Source organism: Apteryx rowi, unplaced genomic scaffold (genome assembly GCF_003343035.1).
Source record: "Apteryx rowi isolate R43461 unplaced genomic scaffold, aptRow1 scaffold_61, whole genome shotgun sequence".
In the NCBI taxonomy this organism is placed as follows: Eukaryota; Metazoa; Chordata; class Aves; order Apterygiformes; family Apterygidae; genus Apteryx; species Apteryx rowi.
The window spans coordinates 268,741-273,848 of record NW_020450883.1 but is presented as its reverse complement, the minus strand read 5'-3'; the positions used below and the strand labels follow the sequence as shown (position 1 = coordinate 273,848).

General features: G+C 39.7%; 1 protein-coding gene across 7 annotated transcripts in view; it reads right to left on the bottom strand.

Moving 5' to 3' along the window:
• CD274 (CD274 molecule) overlaps positions 1-1,063 on the bottom strand; it is a 16,400-nt gene extending 15,337 nt beyond the window's left edge. For 4 of the 7 annotated variants that reach the window (XR_003256323.1, XM_026083578.1, XM_026083576.1 and 1 more), the window contains exon 1: positions 830-1,063. The gene's annotated coding sequence lies outside the window, so the exon portion shown is untranslated. The remainder of the gene's footprint in view (positions 1-829) is intronic. The other 3 variants (XM_026083580.1, XM_026083581.1, XM_026083579.1) reach the window with 1 other exon arrangement.
• Positions 1,064-5,108: the final 4,045 nt, after the last annotated feature.

Sequence of the window (5,108 nt, the reverse complement as noted above, 5' to 3'; positions counted from 1 at the left end):
CCCGGCGGCGGCGGCGGCTCCCGGCGGCTGTGCGGTGCGGAGCGGAGCGGCAGGCAGCGGGCGGCAGCTGTGCTGTGCTGTGCTGTGCTGTGCTGTGCTGCGCGGGGCGGTGCGGAGAGGAGAGGACAGGAGAGGAGAGGAGAGGAGCGGCTCGGTGGGCGGCGGGCGGCCCCCGCCCCGGGGCCGGCGCCGACGCCACCTCCTGCGGCGGCGGGGGGGGGGGCTGCCGCCTGGGGCCTCGCCCGCGCCTTCGCCTGCGGCCCCGCGGCGCAGGGCTCCCTCGGGAGCGACGGCCGGCGCTGCCCGAGATCCTCGCTGGGAGAGCGAGAGGGAGCCTCGCGAACGGGGCTGCCTCTTTAAAAAGTTAACAAAAACCAAAAGTTACGACACTGACATCACCTTTCACATTTTGGTCACAGAATTAGAGATTCTGCAGACCCTTAAGGTACAGGAACATTAACAGCAAAATCCCCATTTCTGCCAGACCTTCGGAAATTCCAATAGAAGGAGCCAAGTCTACATTTCCTAACTCTTCTGGTAAGAAAAAAAAAAAAAAAAAAGGAAATGCATCTGGTTCTTCATGAATTAGCTAGAAAGAATCAAGGAAGTATCCTGTAATGCTTTTCTATTCCTGAAAGCCACGAATACAAAGTAAAGAAAACCGAAACCAATAACTACTTTTACTTTCATTTCTACACACACACAATTTCATAGGAATGTACTGTACAGAATGCCAAAATTGCATTGCTTTTGGATTACAAATTGCCTTCAGATAACAGTAAGTACCTAATCAGAACAATACAACACATCACACAGGAACTGTGCTTACCTTTTTTCTTTTTACAGGAAGATAATGCTTCATAGTGGAATCATATCCTTCCTCATTCCCCAAGCAGATAATCCCCTGTATGATGAAGCCCACTTATCTTAAAGATGACAGCCGTAAGAGAACTGAAATTTGGATGATTGCCCAGCATAGAGGATGGCCATAAAGTCCAGGCGCTATTTKCTGCTTTTCCAAAGAAGCAGTCCAAGTTCCTTTCAGCAGCTGAATTCTCTGYCACTTCCAGAGCCTACTGAAGGATAAAATTCCAAATTAAAAACAATCTGATAATATAATGTTTCTTTCCTGTGATAATATTTCTTTACAAAACATAACAGTAGTAACATCTCTCCTATAACCTTCCCAAAACAAAGCAACCCCAAAATAAGAATACTTACTCAGGACATTAGTCTATTGAAGAACCAGAATATACTCTGGGCTGCTGTGAGAACAGTTTAGCAGTGAATACATTTACAGAGTGCAATACTGTATAAAGAAAATTCAAAACTAATCAAAGGCTGCATGCCCAGGGCACAAATGTGTAACTGTAGGATACCTTGGACATGCAAACCTCTTTGGTCCTTGTGCCGTAAGGACCAAGTACTGCCATTCACAGTACATCAGCCAAAATTTTGTAGGGGGCCATAAACCARCAAGTGGTTGAGAAGCCACTGGAATACCTACCCATAAACCATGCTGTATTCGAGGACTAAGATGCTTGACAAAGATTTGTTTTGTTCACAGACTTGGATCCAGCTCCTCTGAAATCATATGGCATGAGCCCTGGAAAGGAAGATGAGGAGAACTGTTCCATTCAATCAGAACCACAGCACCAGCCACTGTTATTCCCACTCTGTGTGCTGGATCCCTTTCAAACAGAGATGCAGAGCTGGATTTGGAACGCGATAGCTGCTAGAATGCTTTACTGTCTTTTTGCTGTACATTTTGGACCACAGTGTTTATGTGCTCACCTGCAAATTTTATGCCTGCATTTGAAAATTGTATAGTGAGTATTCCATCTACAGAAATTCGTTTTTCCATCTTTGTCCCTCTTCCTGGTCTATTGACTTACTGATTAATGACTGTCCTAACCTTAACAAATGCCCTGCTTTGTTACTGGTGTATAGTTTTTAGTTGTACTTTATCGTTGAATCTGACATTAGAGACAAGTCTGAGTTTCAATAATGCTTGAGTTACTGACACTTATTTCATACTGCATATGGAAATGGAATGTGCAAACAATTTCCATATTGGGAAATAACAGCAGCTTACACACAGTACTATTACATCCTTCCTGAGGATGCTGGAGCACAGGAAAGCAGCCTTGGATGGCCATATTCCATTTTGCTGTACATTTTCTCCACTGTTCTCAAACAAGTACCTTAATGGAGCCATATGTAAAGGTGCATTTAGCCTCAGCATGTTTAAGGAGAAAACAGACTACACTAAGTTTAATGACAGGCAAAATATTGTTTATGGGCAAAGAGGAAACACACCTTATAAATAAAGCCACAAATTTACTGTTAGTATAACTGAAATCTTAACAGTCTAATCCAATAATCATTATTAGTCCAGATTTAATTACAGAAAAAGAAGGAATATGTCTATGCAGAAGAAGTTTCAATAATAATAATAAATTTAAAATTGTTGCACACACACTTCTTAGTTTCTACCCCTTTTCCTGGTGTTATGCTCCCTCTTTCCCCCTGCTCCTCTGGGTCCTAAGACTGGTGGTTTCATTCTGGTGTGAGGAGGGCTGTTACAATGAGTTGTCAGCATCTGGAGTCCTTCACAAGGAGGAGTATTATGTTGATGGTTTCTTTCTCTTCCTCCTCGCTCATCCTTCCTTCTTTACTTACCTGCCTTTGATTCACCCAGGACTATTTTTACATGTTTTCTAACGCTTTAAACTTTGCTGCTCCACTTTTAAACTTTGGTCTGCAGCTCCACGTTACACCTGAATTGACTATATACGGAGTCTTTGACACATGCCAGCTACTATTTCTTTGTTCTCTTTGTTACCTCTAAAACGAGTTATGTCCAGCTCCAGGTCCGCATTGCTTTAACTGACCGCTGGTGAGTTGTTTTTAGCTGTGTCTCTCTAATGCCAAACCTGTGCCCCATCTCTTATCACCCCATGCCTGTACACTGCATCCTGTGTCTCCACTTCTCAAGGCCTCCTCTGCTATTCTGTCATGAAGGTAACCAGGATGACTAATTCAGCTAGTATTTTAGTAAGATCTACACTCTTTAATAATAAATATGACATTTGTAAAGGGCAAATTTAACTATTCAGTTAGATACTGTACATTAAAAATAAAGCTACAAACCAGACACAAAAGCATTTCTAAAGCCCGATGATACAGGTCTGAGGAGTGTCATTCTAGTAAGAACAAGAACAACACAAGACTGCAAAAATATTCCCAGCATGAAGAGGAAGCTAGTTTACAAGCAGCTTTATTAACCTCACTACTGATAAGTACTTGGCTAACTAAGAGGATTAGGTAACACTGGGACTTCCCTTATTGCAAACAAAAATGATGTGTCAGAGCTGTTCAGGTTTATATTCACTACATATACATGCTAGGATTTTCAAAGCTCACTGGATCTATCATTTACTTCCTTTTCTCAAAAGTAAAATATTAAGAGAACTTAAAAAAATCTTCAAGTATTCTAATAATTTTTTTGTCCTTAAGAAATACTTAAAACTGGATTTTTTGCTGAACAAAATTAGGATTAAAGAACAAAAAAAGATTTTAAAAGTAATTAACATAGGATTAAAAAATCCTGCAGTCATGCATGTTTTCAGTAAGCACGCTTCTAGTTATGGTAAGGAAGAGGYTCGGCTCAATCTGCTATGGTAAAATGGGAAAACCAGTCTCCCAAAGACTGTGATTTTAGAGCATTAATTTTTCTCTCTTTAAAGTTCTTTAACTGTTTTTGATCCAGTAGCTTCAAAATTATAAGGGGCTAAATGAGTATTTGCTGTCCATTTACTGAGCATTTTGGAAAATGTTAAGACATATTTTGAAATTTAATTTTGTAAATGTCCTTTCCAGTTAGATGGATATTGAAGTGTCAATCAATTAGGCAGACTGATATGGATACAAGTTCTTTTCCAAATATTAATTTGACAGGATATCTCGGGGCGGGGTGGGGGGGGAGAAATTCTAGCACAATTTGCTTCCTTCTTCATTTGGTGTATGAAGCTGAAATGGATAATGAATTGTTTTACACCCAAATCATTATGGTGAAATTCAAACTGATTCACCCATGTGCACCACATATAAAGATAACAGAAAGAATGCTTACTTTCTTTCCCACATTTATTCTAGCTGATTTTCTAACCATGTTTCCTTTTCTTTCTTGTCTTGTAAAAATCTCATTTTATTTATCAATAAGCATCCATACTGGCACAAGTTAGAGTTATTTCCCATTTACACCTAGTCAGAAATATTTTACTCCTAACATGTAATTTAGGCCAGGTAACAAATCGGAAGGGAGTATATTTTATCTGTGATGTAGCCTCAGTGACATTAATGGAATTACACTGACAAATCCGGGTGAATTTGGCCCAGTTATGGTTTTCAGGAGAGTGTTTCATTAGCAACATTAGTCATTTGACCCTAAAGCAAATATCTCCAAGCAAGGTTGCTTTTAATTTATATGAAAGTCAACTTTAAAATCATAATTGTACATTAAATAAAGTTCTAATAAAGTCTGACCGAGGCACAAATACCATGTTTGCTTACCTGAATGCTTTTCATTTCCTGTTTTCCCTGTCATTGAACTAACTGCTGCAGAGTTTCAGGTAATAGGACTATAAAATAAGACACCTCGTAGCTATAATGGCAACTTAGGAATCAAAGTCACGTGGATGGTTATCATAACAGGTAACAAAAAATTTCCAGAAAATAGGCAAAGAGGGAAAGAGAAATAAATTCCTGATAACACACAGCTCTAATTTGAGTCTTAAAAAGAAGAATAAAGGCAAAGCCCAGAAAAGGGAAGTTTAGCACTCTATATGCAAGATATACACAGACCCCCCTTTTTCATATTAGCTGTGGTTCCTGTTACAAGTTACTTATTTTTTTCAATTAAGCAGCAAATACAGTATTTCTAACATTTCATTTTTGGACCAACTATTTCAGGAGAAAATACATAATTATCATTTAAATATTTTTTAAAAGATGACAAGAATGAAGGAGACATTACAACCTGCCAAATGACCGCCAGTTCTGCATTACTGCAAAACATCTTTATGATTTTGCGTGGGTATTTTGCA